Consider the following 17799-nt stretch of genomic DNA (forward strand, 5'->3'; position numbering starts at 1 on the left):
TTCTGATGTTATTTCATCCTTAGAGAGTCCACAAGTGGAACTCACAGCAGGCAACTGAATAGATGGTCCTCTTTCCACGTTCCCACATTCTTCCAGGACATCTGGGTAGCTGGATGCAAAACTTTCTAGGATTTCTACCACCCAACCCCATACGTTTAATATCTAAATTAGTGGTAGGCAAACATTTTCTGTAAATAGCCAGATAGTGTATGTTTTTGGTTTTGCAGGCCATATGGTCTCTGTCACAATTACTCAACTCTGCGGTCATAGCATGAAAGCAGCCATAGATAATACATAAATGAATGAATGTGGCTATATTCCAATAAAGCTTTATTTATGGACACTACAAATTGAGTTTCCTATAATTTTCATGTGTCATAAAACATTCTTCTTGTGTTGATTTTTTTCCAACAATTTTTTTTAAGATTTTATTTATTTATTCATGAGAGATACACACACACACAGAGGTAGAGACACAGGCAGAGGGAGAAGCAGGCTCCATGCAGGGAGCCAGCCGTGGGACTCGATCCCGGGTTTCTGGGATCACACCCTGGGCCGAAGGCCTCACTAAACTGCTGAGCCACCCAGGCTGCCCATTTTCCAACAATTTAAATATGAAAAAGCATTCATAGCTTTTGGGGCCATACAAAACAGACAGTGGCTAGATCTGGCCCATATGCAGTAGTGTGCTAACCCCTGATCTAAATGATTAGTACTTCATATTTAGGTCTCAGGGCAGTACTTACCTTTTGAGCCCCACAATTAATATCTCTGTGTCTGTCCCTCAAATACCTTAAGTGTCCAGAGTGGAAGTTTTGATTCTCTTTACCCTGTGCTTTTTTTGCCCAGGTGTTTTCTAGCTGAAATAAAATACTTTAACATCAACAGCTAGAAAATTGGTAACAATTCTTGAGTGCTCTTTTACTACACTCCACATCCAACTCATCACCAAATTCTGTGCATTGTTCTTCCACAACATGCCTCAGATCTGCTTAACTCTCTCCATCTGGCCAAAGCTACTCTCACCTGTTACGTGCATTCCTTTAATAACTTCCTAATTGAAATCTCCCCTTTTCTGTCTTTCCTATTAGCTAAGTCATTACAAAATGAGTTACTTTCATTGCTTGTGAGGTATATAGAAACTGTGTGATCAATATTGACAATATGTATAGGCAAACCAGAAGTCTCCATTCCTACCCTCTCTCAGTGCGTTTTGCTGTACAACATCTGAGGTAAACTTGCTAAATTATTAGTCATAAAATATCTCTGGTGGCTTTAAAAATGCCTTGAAAAATTATCCAAGCTCCTAATTAAATTCTTCAAGGTTCTGCCTGAGACAAACTGCACTTTCTCCCCATCTCTACCACCTCTGATCACTCTTAACCTTGTTCATTACACTTCAGCCCACTGGCCTTCTTTCTGTTCATGCTCCACACTTTTTCCTCATTCTTCCCTCTCAGGCAGTGGAAACCAGTTCTTTGTTTAGCTGACTCATTCTCATCCTTTAGGTTTCAACTTAATTATTACTTCCCCAACTGGCCACTTTATCCAAAGTAGGCATCTCCATCTTCTTAGCCTTGATGACTTCCTTTATAGGCTTCCTTTATATTTAACAGTGTGGATTTGCCCCTTTTTAAGCCCGTTCATTGTCTTTCTTTCATATAGAATGTAAGTGATGTGAGGGTAGATCCTTGTCTGTGGGATGCACTGTATTCAAATGCCCAGTCTAGTACACAGAAGCTACTGAATACATGACTTAATAAATGAATCTATCAATTTAAAGTAGGCCAATCCTGTAGTATAACTGTTTTGAGTGCATGACAATTTTTAATTGATCTGTAAACTACATTTGGATAAATGCATCATGGTATGTTTTCATTTTTAAAGCTTTAATGTGTTTTTCAATTTACAAAAAAAAATGGGTACTTTTGTTGATAGAAGTAAGAGAAATGCAAATGTTAAAAGGAAATCCCATCCTGCTAAAAATTTTTCTCTGTAGTTATCTAAATTATGTCCTTGAAATCTGTGTAGTTACACTAGACAATGGAAAAGATTCAATGTCTAAGGTAAATGGGGAAGAGGCAATGTGCCACCATGAGGTTGTCACTGAATAAAAAACCATTCAAGATCAATTTATTCCTGAAGTGGAGTTCTGGGGAAGAACATGGGGGCTTTGGTGTGTAACTGTGTCTTCTCTGTTGAATTGTACATCTCTTGAACCTATTCTTTCTGCTTTTTCAAAAACATCATTTAATTTGAAGGATGATTAAGAGATGGTTTAAAAAATGTGGATGGATGAGAACCATGGCACAAGTTGCAGTGCTGTGTCTTTATGGCCTGTTAATGTCAACCTCCAAGCCCCAGTGTCCTTCTCAGAGCCACAGAGTAATTTCTCACTATACTATTATTTTGAAGATTTGGAATATATTTGTAAGGACCAGGCATAATATATTACACAAAGTAAATATAAAAATAAAGTCTCAACTTATGTGCCATAAATACTAGTTTTTAAAGGAGTAAGTTCCACAAAGTGGAAATGTCTTGTATGTTTGTAATAAAAAGAAAAATCTGGCTTGAGAAGGATTTTGAGTACTATTAGTGCTGGAGATGAAATTTTTTTCACTATGTTCAGAACCCTTGCTAAATGTATAAGACAATATTTACTACATTATGCTTCAAAAACCAACAGCTTCTGAAACCCAGCAACAAAGGTTTACAAAAGTTTATTTTCTGTTTACTTTACATTAGGCTGTAGTAGCTGCCCATTAACTATGACTCTGTTCCACGTACATTTATCCCAGAACATAAGGAGAAGCAGTAGCCTTTCTTTGATGCTTATCTTTCTCAGAAAAAAAATGGAGATGGTTGAATCATACATGACTCACAGCTTCAGACATGACATGTGTTACTTTGTTCACATTCCACTGATGAAAGCAATCACATAGGCAGAGTGGTATCATTGAACCAAGAAGTCTCTTCTCCAAAGGAAGTCACTGCAGTTCACATGGCAACACATAAGAGATTTATAATTCTCTTACAAGAGGGGCTGAGCAATTGGATATAATAAGACAATAGACTGCATTAGTCTGATTTTTTTTCCTAAAGTTAAAAGGAAAATAATAATTAGCATGCCTTCTAGACTTACATGGACAGATTTTCTCCACCTGAAATAAACCGATAAAAACATTGCTTTGTGGAACTGATGGGATGAGATATTTAGCATGATAGAAAATGCTCCTTTTTTAAGTAGCATATTAAATAACACCATCTAGGAATACAGTTTCCTGTGACTGATAAGGCTTTAGTGGGGCTGGTCAAATAGGTGGATTTAGTGTTAGATGGATAAGTCTAGGCAACACTGATCATCATTCTCTCAGGACAAGCTCTCAGAACTGCAGTAAGCATGATTGAATTGAGCCTTAGGCTAAAGGATTTACAGTCTCCCTTAGTCAAACCACAATATATTGATTAAATATTTGCCCAGAGTTTATTAGATTCAGGCTACCTAGAGTTGTTTGTATTAATAGCCAGCAGATTGAATATTCTACTTAAATACTCAGTCATTAGTAAACCATGGAAAACCCTCTGTCCCTTGCATATTACTTGTTTTGCCACCACAAAAATTATATAACATATTTCAGCTCTCCAACTGGTATGCCTATATCATTGGCCAATATCTGAGTCCAGCTTTGTCCCACTTAGAAAGAAATGAAGCAGGTACTTTCATTCTCATTTTTAAACTGAGAAACTGATATTCAGGGAGTGAGTCTTGTCCTCTGACCATGAGCTGGTAAGGGGAAGTCAAGGAAGTTACCCTAGATTCTATGAAGCATAGTACAACAATATGGCTTGGCATCTCAGTTTCCATGGAAACCTAAACAATTTTATTCTGAAAAATTAACAGATTTTTGCACACAGAATAATTAATCAAAATAGTCTCTTACCTCCAGACAGTCTAGCTTAACAAACTCTTGTAACTGTTACTATCATTGGTATCATTTGTTTTTTTTTTTAATACTTCTACTTATGTGGACAATGTAGGCCAAGCTGGTTCAAATCCTTAGTTAAAATGGGCAATTATTGGGGTACCTGGGTGGCTTGGTCAGTGAAGCATCCAACTCTTTATTTTGGCTCAGGCCATGATCTCAGGTCATGAGATTGAGCCCCATGTCAGACTTTGCACTGGGCATGGAGACTGCTTAAGATACTCTCTCTTCCTCTACCCCTACTCCTTGCTCTGTCTTTCTCTCAAAAAAAAATTAAAATTAAAAGTATATTTTTAAAAAAGTCTTTATGAATCTACATTCAAACAACCTGCACTGTTATCTATTAAAAATATATAGAAGGTCAATGACTTGGATTTAAGATGATGTGTGTGTATGTGTGAGAGAGAGAAATTCATTGTATGATCCCATTGTTTCTTTACTTTTCAATGCTGACTTTTTCTAACCATTTCTTGGAAGGATTTATTTATTTACTCATTTGCTCTTTTTTTTATTATATGCAGATCACATCACAGTGGAAAGTTAGGTAATGATATAAATAATACTTAATAAGTAATACATATTACTATTTATATTATAGAAAAAAATACAATGAAATTGCCTTGATTTAATAACAATGATACTAGATAAAACAAAAATAGTTTTCTTACCTTAAGAGTCCTCAATATTTCTTGAATGACCAATGTTTATATGCAAATGGTAGCCAGGTTGGCTTTCAGCAGATTGGTTGCTTGATGAGTGGATTTCTTTCAGTCAATCAGTATCTTTCCCCATTTTTGCTCCCTGAGAACATACATTCTAGATTTAAGAGGGACTGAGATTAGTCCAGGGATTTTTAAGTAGCAAGGAATTGTTTGATGTGTTCATCAATATATTTTTACTTATATCATCTCTGGAACTATCTCCAAGAGCAGCTAACATACATTCACAAAGAGAGTGACCATAAAAAATGGAAACATAAGTCAAATATGAGTGGCTATACTAAAAGAACGTATACGACATTAAGTCGTCAGTTCATCTGTCAGGACCTAACCAATGTGATAACACTATCACGCTGGGGCGAGTAGTCTCCCTTCCCTTACCTTAACTTAGCAATGTGACAACAAAGTGGAAGAGGTCCAGGACCCCAAGTAGGAAATAGATGGAAGTCAGCTTGAACTAACCATGTTAGTTCATGAATGTTCAAAATTCCATAATGTAAAGAATACAAGAAATGCTGTCAACAAGATTGAAGTGCTTGGGATTATAATGCTGAAGATCCAGAATCAACATCTAGTGTTTCTATGAGGGATATTGCCTGATGATGTTTTGTCTTCTCTTGACTCTAGAGAAGGGGAAACTTGAGATGCGGTTTAAGTTATTATAAGCTGTATGTCTTTCATAGGTCAATATGAATTCTAGATTACTATCAGATAACTGCACACTTCCTAGAATTCATAGGCAGGCCAGTGGTCCAGAGTAAATCCACACTGAATCTCTGAAAAAAAAATCACAGGAAAAACATAGGATTTTCTTTAATTGATGGTAAAGGTCACATCTCCTTACTATGTGGGGATAGACTCAGAGGCATGGTATGTAAAGAGAGGTCTTAGAGAAAAAATGAGTGGGAAATATCAGAAAAGGAGACAGAACATGAAAGACTCCTAACTCTGGAAATGAACTAGGGGTGGTGGAAGGGGAGGTGGGCAGGGGGTGGGGGTGACTGGGTGACAGGTACTGAGGGGGGCACTTGATGGGATGAGCACTGGGTGTTAATGTATATGGAGGTCTGAAGACCTATATGGACCTATATGGACCTATATGGAGGCCATCTGGAGATGTCCACTTCACAACACCTCTGGCCAATCATAACCTTAACATCTACATTAGAAATGTACCACCCTTGGGGGATTGTTTGGGAATGAACTACATTTCCCCTAAAATCAAGGTCCCCTACATGTTTAATTGTGTTTAATTCTAACTCTCAAAACAATTTGAGTATCATTATGGATGCTGACATGGACAACACAGGGTAACTATGGGAATAACAACATTTTTCCCAGACTTTATGAGCATTTTGACATCTGATGCTATATTTATGGGTTTATACTCAGTGGCTAAGCAATGTATGAGGACAGGAAAAGTTTGGATTAAGAATGTTCAAAAGCCACACATTCCAATCAGGTTTTGGTGCATCCCCGCCTCTCTTAATATAAAGACAAATAAATGTAAGGATATGTATGAGTGTTCTGAAACGTCTGAGAATAATATCGTTCTTGGAAATTTCAAATATTAAATTCTTCCCAAAAAACATTTTGAGGTTATCTCTACTGGGCTGGTGCAATAAGCATGGCATGAGTACACCCATGTGATTATCTAGCAGTAAGACAGGCTCATTAATCTTGGCCACTAATAACATTTGCTGTGAATTTTGTTTCCATAAATCACTGAGATTGTGTTTCCTGCCCTGTAGAATGAGGCTAAATCTTCAGTGATTTCAGGAGTTTTAAGAGAGAGGCTACAAAGATGAACCCATGATGCATACAGACTGCCAAGTAGATTTCTGTAATATCCTGAATGAATTTTAAAACCAGAGGAGAACAGCAAGGTTATTAGCTACCTGAGAGAAAGAGGCAGTCAAGACTGAATCACAATGACTTAGAGATGGGAATGAGCTCAGGTCAATCACATAATACTTGCTATTGTGCTCTGGCTTAGTCACAGTCAAATTCAGGAAGCACATTCCATTAGACTAAATAAAGCTTCGATCATGTGTAAAATTTCCAGCTTGAATAGGCAGCCATCCTATCACTCATCAGGCTAGATGCATTTAATGGGTGTAATTTCTTCCTCCTATTTCTATGCATTTATTGTTTCATTTTTATTATAGGAATTTGGACATATTATTAAGTTTATTATTTTGTGTTAAGCCTAGGCTTAAGTAAATACTATTCTACAGGGTGTACATGCAAATATGTTTCCTTTAGATTGTCAAAAGAATGGTGCAATCTGATTCAACTTAACTATGAGATTAGAAGAAAGGAAAAGTGAAAAAAAACTTATCAAGCACCAAGTCAATGTAACTTAAGAGTTTATAGATATTATTTTAGGGGGAGAGGGATTGTAAAATGTGAATTCCTCAATTCCAGAAGTTCTGATTCTATAGACTCAAGATGGAATTCAGAAAAAATGTATTTTAAGAAAGCTTCACAAGTGATTTTGATATAGGTGAACACTGCCTTGGGCCCCTATAAACTGTATTAAACTCCATTTGCTTAAGCCCTTAAATTGCTTGGAGGAAAAGGAAAGATAGATGAATGTTCTTTTCATTCTATGGAGGCCAATTATCTGAAAAGCTGCATGTCAGAAATTATCCCTGCAACATTTTTTTTTTCCTGCAACATTTTAATTTTAAGAGTGAACTTCATTTTCCAGAGCTGCTGACCTACACAGCTCTTGAGGATTTTATGAGCCAGGCCTCTCCTGGCTGCTGACCAGAACTTCAGTCTGAAGCAGGTGCTTGTTAAGAATATATGCACAGAGACACATTGGAAAATATTATATGTGTAATATATTTTTTTTGTTGCAGATTTTCCAAAGTAATGGTATGCCCCAAACAAAAACCATGAAAATATACTCCAAATTAGAGATTTAGACCTTTAATAATTGGGGATAGGAGGTGGCTTATTTAGTTCTTTGGGGGTTTGAGGGATTGTCAGGCTGAAGGCATGTCTATTAACAATTTTCCAGGATTCCCCCAGAAGGGAGCCCTGAGACAAAGATTTAAAAGTAAATTGGGAGGAATTTTAGGAAGCGCTGTTAGGGGAGCAACAATGGAAGGCAGCCAGTAAGATGCTTTATCAGAGAAGCTATTGTGGGATTGTGGACACCTGGGGCTCAGCTCTAACTGGGGAACTCTGGGAGACAGTGTAGAATACATGCTTCAAGATAACCTTCCTCAAAGGCAGCAGGAGCTAGACTATGGAACACTAACTCCCATCAGTCATTGGTTAACGGCTGCTCCAGGGGGAACATTCATTCCCAAGTACTTCCAGCCTGCCTCTTTCTTGCACAGGCAAATCTGACTTCAGAACAAATCCTCAGGCCAAGATGTAGACTGTGACTTTTGGGATTCAAGTGTGTGTACTGAAATGGTAAGGGCCAAGGCTATGGGAAGAGTATTGAAAGCATAAGCTAGAGAGATTTGGAAAATTTAAATCTCTTTAAATTTAAAGAGAAGCCAGCCACTCTTTCTAGTGTAAAAAAAGGACAATGGAAGAAAAGACGCAACAGGTAAAAGCCACGCCTTACTACATTTAATATGTCTCTTCTATAAAATCACCAAGCCAGGTTAAAGGGCTGTGAGCTACCGGTTACCCTGATTACCAATCCATGAATGATATTAAGTTATCACAGTGATGAACTGGATCTGTGGTACCAGTTCACTTGAATTTCCACCTGAGAGTCCTTCCATAACTGGTGAAATGTAAAATTTTCCTTATCCCCCAAAGTAGGGAATATGCTCAGTGGAAATTTTTAAAGCACCTCTTGCTTGAATGCTCTAGGTCTCTTAAATGTTTTTACCTCAACTAAGTATAGATTTCATGGTACAGTTTAGGTATCTGAGTGTCACCAGGAATAGATTTAAAGTGAGCAGAAATTCTTGGGGTGCCTGGGTGATGCAGTCAGCTAAGTAACTCTTTGTTTCATCTCAGGTTATGATCTTAGGGTCGTGGGATCGAGCCCCATGTTGGGCTCTGTGCTCAGCACAGAATCTGCTTAAAACTTGCTCCCACACTCCCTGGACTCACTCTCCCTCTCTGTCTCTGTCTCTGTCTCTGTCTCTGTCTCTGTCAAATAAATCTTAAAAAAAAAAAAAAAAAAAAGCAAAAACCAACCAAACCACAACAAAACTAAACAAAACAAAAAGCAGAAATTCCAAAACTTAATGACACATGACAAAGTGCTATTCACCTACAATTAGTAATTTGTTTGCTAAATGACTGTGGATTTATATGCCTCTTAATCAGTTATGTAAAAATTATGTTAAAATTATGAAATTGTTATTTTAAGGAAAAAGGACATTTTAAATGAATTTAAAAAGTTTTCCTCTGCCTCCACAAAGTGCATAATAATTGAATATGTAAAGAGTATCATATTGAAGGGACACCACTTTTTTTAGCCCACCAGGAGAAACCTCATGTGGTTTCATAGAGCACTTTAGGAAACCACCAACTTTGGTTGACAGAGAAAGTGAGAAAGAATCTTGTTATTTTATATACGCTCAGTACCTTCTCCCAAAATGTTGAAGGAGTGTCCACAGCTGCACAAACTACAGCTTTGCAAAGAATTAAAACCACCCTCTTGTCCATGAAGGTCAAACAATTATAGTGCTTATAGACGTGATGCCCTAAAGCTATAAGAATGGAATCAGAGGGATGTTTTTTTCCACTGGAGATTTGCAAACTCATCAGATGGAGACACTGTAGAAAGTAGCTCGCCAGATTTAGATTTCATTCTGCCTCTGGTCTGTTCTGAAATTCAGACTTCCTCTTGTATGCTCTGTGGATCAGAGCAAGCTTCTCTGTATCTCTCTCTCTCTCCTGCTCTCTCACTTGCTCGTGCTCTCGCACACACACACGGTACAATTGTTTGTGTCTTTAAATCCAGTTTATTCCCACTTCCACATTTTGCCCTCCAGCAATATTTATAAATTGTAGAATGATTTCCTGACTACCATCATGCCCGGGAATACTTTCCAAAGTAACTTAGCTTAAATCTACCAGTGTGGCATTGGGACAATTAATATCGAAAGATATCCTATATTGAGTGTCACTTTCTCAGTTTCTTTATGGCATGGACACTGTTACACATAAGAGACTCTGTTGTCATTAAACTATTGTTAAAACATCTTTTCTAAGAGAAAAATAAACACCAATATTGTAATTTGAATATGGGTATAATTTTGCAACTTGGACTTATCCTGCTGATTTGAGTAAATTCTGTATTGTTTTATTGTTAAGACTGAAAAGACAAAAATTTCAGCTGTGAAATTCCCCAGCTTACCACTAACTTTTGAAATCTTTATGCCTCTGAAATGATAGAACCGTATTAAAAGTGTCCCAAATTAAAGAAATGAGATGATAACGCTAAGTGGGCCTAGAATGAGTTGTGAGAGATGCTGACTGAAAGACAATGATACAAGATAATTATATGTATACCCTCCACACTTAAATTATACTTCTCTTAATTTTTAATCTTAATTCCAGTATAGTTAACATACAGTGTTATCTTAGTTTCAGGTATACAATATAGTGATTCAGCAATTCTATACTCAGTGCTCATCATGATAAGGGTGCTCTTTAATCCCTGTCACCAATTTTCCCTACCCCCCTACCCACCTCCCCTCTAGTAACCATCAGTTTTTTCTTCATAGCTAAGGGTCTGATTCTGGGTTTTTCTCTCTTTTGTGTTTTTTTTTTCCTTTGCTTCTTGTTTTGTTTCTTAAATTCCACATGTGAGGGAAATTATATGGAATTTGTCTTTCTCTTGCTTATTTCACTTAGCGTTATACTCTCTAGCTGCATCCATGTTGTTGCAAATGGCAAGATTTCGTTCCTTTTTGCTGCTGAATATATCACATCTTCTTTATCCATTCATCTATCAATGGATACTTGGACTGCTTCCATATTTTGGCTTTTAAATGCTATAATAAACACAGGAGTGCAGCTATCATTTTTAATTAGTGTTTTTGTTTTTTTTTTGGGGGGGGGGGAGGGAAATACTCAGTAGTGTGATTACTGGATCATAGGATAGTTGGATTTTTAACTTTTTGAAGAACCTCTATATTGTTTTCCAGAGTGGCTGTGTCAGTTTGTATTCCCACCGAAAGTGCACAAGGGTTCATTTTTCTTCACATCCTCTCCAACACTGGTTACTTCTTGTGGCTTTAATTTTAGTCATTCTGACAGATATAAGGCCACATTTCATTGTAATTTAGAGTTGCATTTCCCTGATAATGAGGGATATTGTGCATCTTTTCAAGTGTCTGCTGGCTATCAGTAGGTCTTCTTTGGAGAAATATCTGTCAATTTCTTCCACTCATTTTTAGTTGGATTATTTATGTTTGGGGTGTTTTTATCGATTTTTATGTATTTTGAATAGTAGCCTTTTATTGGATATGTCATTTGCAAATATTTTCTCCCATTCAGTAGGTTGTCTCTTAGTTTTGTTGTTTACTTTGCTGTACAGAAGCTTTTTATTTTGATGCACTGCCAATAGATTATTTTTGCTTTTATTTCCTTTGCCTCAGGAGGCATATACATAATATGTTGCTATGGCCGGTGTCAGAGAAATTACTGCCTATGTCCTCTTCTAGGATTTTTATAGTTTCAGTTCTCACATTTAGGTCCTTAATCCATCTGGAGTTTATTTGTGTGTATAGTATAAGAAAGTGGCCCAGTTTCATTCTTTTGCATGTAACTATCCAATTTTCCCAACATGGTTTGTTGAAGAGACTTTTTCCCAGTGGATATTCTTTCCTGCCTTGTCAAAGATTAATTTAGCATGTAATTGTGGGTTTATTCTTGGTTTTCTATTCTGTTCCATTGATTTATGTGTCTGTTTTGTGCCAGTACTATACTGTTTTGATTACTACAGCTTTGTAGTATGATTTGAAATCTGGAATTGTGATACTTCCAGTTTTATTCTTTTTCAAGATCACATGGCTATTCAGGGTCTTTTGTTGTTCCATACAAATTTTAGCGCTGTTCTAGTTTTGTGATAAATGCTGTTGGTATTTCAATAGGGATTGCATTAAATCTGTAGCTTGCTTCGGGTAGTATGGACATTTTAACAATATTTGTTCTTCCAGTCCATGAGTATGGAATGTCTTTTCATTGCTTTGTATCATCTTCAACTTCTTTTGTCAGTGTTTTATAGTTTTCAGGGTATAGATCTTCCATTTCCTTGGTTAGGTTTATTGCTAGGTGTCTTATTATTTTTGGTGCAACTGTATTAGTGTATGGAAATGCAACAGATTTCTATACATTGAATTCGTATCTTGCAACTTTACTAAATCCTTTATCAGCTTTAGTAGTTTTTTGGAATCTTTAGGGTTTTCCATATATAGTATCATGTCATCTACAAATAGTGAAAGTTTTACTTCTTACTTATTCGGATGCCGTTTATTTCCTTTTGTTGTCTGATTGCTGTGGCTAGAACTTCCAGTACTATGTTAAATAAAAGTGGTGAGAGTGGACATCCGTGTCTTGTTTGTAATCTTAGGGGAAAGGCTCTCAGTTTTTCTCCATTGAGTATAATATTCACTGTGGTTTTTTCATAAAAGACCTCTGTGATGTTGAGGTATGTTCTTACTACTTTGCAGAGGGTTTTCATTATGGATATTGTACTTTGTCAAATGCTTTTTTGCATCTGTTGAAATAATCATATGGTTTTTATCCTTTCTCTTGTTGTGATGTATCATGTTGATTGATTTGCAAATATTGATTGATTTACAAATGTTGATTGATTTGCAAATATTGAACCACCATTGCATCCTGGGAACAAATCCCATTTGATCATGGTGAATGATTTTTTTTGATATATCATTGGATTCAATTTGTTAGTATTTTGCGGGGAATTTTTTCATAGATCTTCATCAGAGATATTGGCCTGCAGTTCTGTGTGTGTGTGTGTGTGTGTGTGTGTGTGTGTGTGTGTGTGGTGTGTCTTTATCTGGCTTTGGTACTAGGGTAATAGTAGCCTCATAAAATGAATTTGGAAGTTTTCCTTCCTCTTCAGTTTTTGGAATAGTTTGAGAAGAATAGGTATTAACTCTTTCTTTAAATGTTTGGTTGAATTCACCTGTTAAGTTATCTGGTCCTGGACTTTTGTTTGTTAGGAATTTTTTGGTTACTGATTCAATTTCTTTGTTGGTAATCAGTCTGTTCAGATTTCTAGTTCTTCCTGTTTCAGGTTTGGTAGGTTCTGTGTTTCTAGGAATTTATCCATTTCTTCTAGTTTGTCCAATTTATTTGCATATAATTTTTCATAATATTCTATTACAATTGTATTTTTGTGGTGTTTTATTTCTCTTTCTTTTTCTTCTTCTTCTTCTCTCTCTCAGAGTCTGGCTGAAGGTTTGTCAGTTTTGTTGATCTTTTCAAAGAAACAGTTCCTAGTTTCATGGATCTGTTCTGTTTTTTTTTTTTTTTTAAGTTTCTGTATCATTTATTTCTGCTCTAATCTTTATTATTTCCTTCCTTCTGCTGGTTTTGGGGTTTTGTTTGTTCTTTTTCTTTACATGTAAGGCTAGGTTGTTCATTTGGGATTTTTCTTGCTTCTTGCAGTGGGCCTGTATTGCTCTAAACTGCCCTCTTAGGATGGCTTTTGCTGTATCCCAAGGATTTTGGACCAAATTGTGTTTCATTTTCATTCTATCGCCATGTAAGTTTTGACTTCTTCTTTGATTTCTTAGTTGATTCATTCATTGTTTAGTAGCATTTTATTTAACTTCCTCATATTTGTGCTCTTTCAAGTTATTTTCCTGTGGTTGATTTCTAGTTTTATAGCATTGTAGTCAGAAAAATTGCATGGTAGGACTTTGACTGTTTTGAATTGGTTAAGACTTGTTATGTGGCCTAATTGTGGTCTTTTCTGGACAGTGTTCCATGTGTGCTTGAAAAGAATGTATATTCTGCTGTTTTAGAATAAAATGTTCTGTATATGTTTAGTCCGTCTGGTCCAGTGTGCAATTCAAAGGCATTTTTTTCCCTATTGACTTTCTGTTTGGATGATCTCTCCATTGATATAAGTGGGTTAGTTATACTTTTTCAAATGTAGGTACCTATGACTAGAGAATGGATAATGATGAGGGAAATGCAGAGCAAGAAAAAGAAAAGAAAGATAGTAAAGTAAAACAAGAAAGGCAGGCATTGTTGAGGGTTCAGAGGGAGAGTGGAAGAACGAACAACCTTCTTGGTCTTAGTACTTTCTGTGAAAGGCTGGTGTTGACTAGGGTGGTTTCTAAGGATTTAAATAATTCTACATAATTCTAACAGTTCTTCAGGTCTTTGCTTTTAAACTGAGAATCTGATTTTTGTTAATCCACATCATTCTGGTTACTTGAGAGCTACACAGACTACACATACATCATGCCATCTGATCCTGTAACTGCTCAGAAGTGCAGGTACTACCTGCACATAGGCAGTCTCCAGGTCTAGTTTACCACAGTGGATGTGGGATTTGAACCAAGGATTTAAGATTTCTCAGCCTCAAGATGCTTTTCTTTACCCTCAAGATGCTTTTCTTTACCCTCAACATAGTTCTGCTAATACATTTTAGGGGCAGCCTGGGTGGCTCAGTGGTTTAGCGCTGCCTTCAGCCCAGAGTCTGATCCTGGAGACCCAGGATCGAGTCCCACATCAGGCTCCCTGAATGGAGCCTGCTTCTCCCTCTGCCTGTGTCTCTGCCTCTCCCTCTCTCTCTGTGTCTCTCATGAATAAATAAATAAATAATCTTTTAAAAAAATAAAGACATTTTAATCATTTTTTAGAGTCCAGATCAAGTTATGCTATTCCCATTTCACAGCTGAAGAAAGACAAGCCCTTGGAGAATATTCCATTTTTTATACCCAGTTAGTCAGTGGGAGAAACTCATAGGGGAATAGTAACATATTACCTTCTTAAAGTTATTAAAAGCTACTAAAATACAAGGAAATACTAAAATACAAGGAAAAGAAGCTCCTATAATGCTAGCATTATAAACTTTTGAGGCTCAAATACAGAGCAATTCCATACTCAAAATTCTGGGAGCTTCTCTGACATAAATTCAAACAAACATTCCTTGTTGTCCCAGTTCCTCCTCTAGTCCACATCCCCTGGTAGATAAAAATGTAACTGTACAATATCAATTAATGGCCACTTGATGAATCTAGGCTACCAGAACATAAGGAAAAAAAAAACAGATTACCAATTGTGATATAACAAAAAAATGTCAACATCAGGTGATTTAAAATGAGACTTAGGCCTTTCTTGTCCCCTCCAGGTTTTGTTGTTTGGGGTAAGATAGGTAACAGGAAAAAAACTTTATGGAATATTTGGAGTGGCTCTTCATGTAAGAAAGGAAAAGAAAAAACTCCCAGTGTTTCCTGATTTCAAGGCCAAACAACAACAACAAAACTTTAGTGTTTCTTTTGCTGATCCAACTGTGCTTGATGTCCCAAGGGGAGAGTCAGCCCAAGCAAATTAAGTTGGTGTATCCACTATTTCACAGAGTCCAAGTTGGAGTCAGCATCCTGCCAAGTGAATATGTCTTGTTAGAGGTGTTTGCATTAATGTATGATCCTTAAGAGGCTTGGGTTGCTTTAGTGGCCAAACACCAGTCCTTCATATTGGCGGGGTACTGACACTAACCAGACCAGACCATAATATCCACTGGACAATTAAAGGACAAAGAACAAAGAAAATATGTCAGAGCTATATATTTTGGTTAATTCATTGTAAATTAAATGTGTTGCTCATAAATATGTCAAAAAATGAATTTTCATTTCAGTCCCAGGCAACCTAAACATAAATGGAAATCAGAAGAATAATTTTTAAAATTAACTCAAACAGAAATTGTAAATTAATTTGTAAAAGAATTAATTTCTTATATGTTGAACCATTCCATATACATTTTATATAGGATTTGATTTGTCTAGATATGGTTATATGCATTCTTTACAAAAAAGATCTGCAACACAAATTTCTTTTGGGTCTTAGAGGAAATAATTTGTTTTAACTTAACTTGTAAAGGTAAAGCTCCAATGAATTGTAAATGCAATAAAACTTATTCCTGTTCCAAAATATGTCTGGAAATCAGGAAGCAAAAATAGATTTCAGTTTATTGTTAAAAACAAAAATAACTTGGGATCCCTGGGTGGCGCAGCGGTTTAGCGCCTGCCATTGGCCCAGGGCGCGATCCTGGACACCCGGGATCGAATCCCACGTCGGGCTCCCGGTGCATGGAGCCTGCTTCTCCCTCTGCCTGTGTCTCTGCCCCGCTCTCTCTCTCTCTCTCTCTCTCTGTGACTATCATAAATTAAAAAAAAAAAAGGGAAAAACAAAAATAACTTGATCTGGACTGAGAGAAATTTCCTCATATTTGGTTGTTGAATAATGGATTGATTATTATCCATAAATGTACATTATATCTATCAAAGGCAGAACAGGATAAATACAAGACTGAATAGAACAACATCTGATTAGGGATCCCAAAAGAAGAAACTCAATGTCCTCATCATCTTACCACAGGCTGAAAGATCATGATTAGGTGGGAAAAGGCATTCCATTAGAGAATGCATATCATTAGAGAAATGATACCTTTGCATCATTTATACTTATTAGAGACTATTTTTAAAAATCATGAGAATAAGCTGTGGCCATATTTTAGAAATGTTCCTCATTGGAGCAGTAATTTAGATGGGAAAGAAGTCCTCAGTGGCATTTGGTCATTCTGTCCTGTGTGCAGATAGAATGAAACTTGAAAAAGTTTTGTAGAATGAATCAAAGCACAAAGAATAGACTTGAAAAAAATACATTAACTTGAAATGTCTAAAGTGTGTTTTACCACTGTGTTTTACCACTGTTTTTCTTTTTTTGTGAGAAAATGAGTGAGGAAAAATTCTACTCTTCAAAGGAGAAAGTCCAAGCAACTTAAAGGAAAGAAAACAAGGTCACTATTCAAACTAGTACATTAAGCACTTCAAAAGTAGTAATAACACTGACTCTAAAAACTGAGAAAATATAGAATGTTTGCTTCTCTGAAGGGCAAAGTGATATTCATGTTAGAAGAAGCCAAACGCACATATCATGAGATTCATAATTATTACATGTGAAAAGAAATGGGTAACAATAGACTCAGGAGCAGGGAAGGTTGGTAGTTAATTTCAAGAACTAGGAGTCTCATATAAGAAAATGGATAGGATATCACAAAAGAGAATAATGCAGCATCCAACTGATTGGGGGAAAAAGATGGAAAAATTTCTTTTCTACAAGATATTACCTCTTAAAGTTGCCTTAGAATGACCATCCTATTTATCACTCATCCCAGCCACCTTCCCTTTACATTCCTTATCCCCCTTGCCCTGCTCTATTTTTTCCCTTAGTACAGTACCTCCCCATGTACTGTATTAGCCTCTTATTTTGTTTACTGGATAGAATTTCCCATCTACAGTGGAAGCTCACTGAGGATAGAGTTCTAGAACTGCTTGGCATACAGCAAGCACTTGAAACACATTTGTTGAATCCATGAAAGAATGAGAAACAGTATTCAAGGAGGGAAGGTCACATACTGAACTTGAACTGTGAGATTTCCCATTATAAAATAGGTACATTTGATAGTGATACATAAAGGAAAGAGTCCCCACATTATACCTTCTCTTGGAGTTAACCTACTTTTGCAGAAGAGTGGCGAACATTAGAGAAACAAATAGAAAATTCCATGAAGTATCATAAAGAATATGAGAAACATGAGTTGATGGCATGGCAGCTAGAGGTTGAACTTAGGAATCTGGCTTTGTGGTGGGTGTTCTAAATTGCACAGAATTCTAATATCCCTCTATCCACAGACCTACCAAAATCATGAAACTTCTTAATAATATCTGGAATCCCGAACAACTTTTATCAATTGGTAAAGCACAAATACAGTGACATTTAATCTTGATTAAATTTAGTTTTAGGAAAACCTGCTGAATTATTTCTCAAATTTTACAGGACCTCTAATCTAAATATGTGTTTAACAACCCTGCATACCACTTCTTAGTCATAAGCAAACA

The 17799-nt window shown here is 36.5% G+C and overlaps 1 long non-coding RNA gene across 1 annotated transcript; it reads right to left on the reverse strand.

The window, feature by feature from the left end:
* Positions 1-2707: 2707 nt before the first annotated feature.
* LOC140618076 (uncharacterized) lies at positions 2708-17543 on the reverse strand. Its single transcript, XR_012018256.1, has 3 exons — positions 17420-17543; positions 4655-4802; positions 2708-3099 (listed from the first exon to the last, which is right to left on the reverse strand). It is a non-coding gene; the product is annotated as an uncharacterized lncRNA (long non-coding RNA).
* Positions 17544-17799: the final 256 nt, after the last annotated feature.

The sequence above is a fragment of the Canis lupus genome, chromosome 26 (assembly GCF_048164855.1).
Source record: "Canis lupus baileyi chromosome 26, mCanLup2.hap1, whole genome shotgun sequence".
NCBI classification, from domain to species: Eukaryota; Metazoa; Chordata; class Mammalia; order Carnivora; family Canidae; genus Canis; species Canis lupus.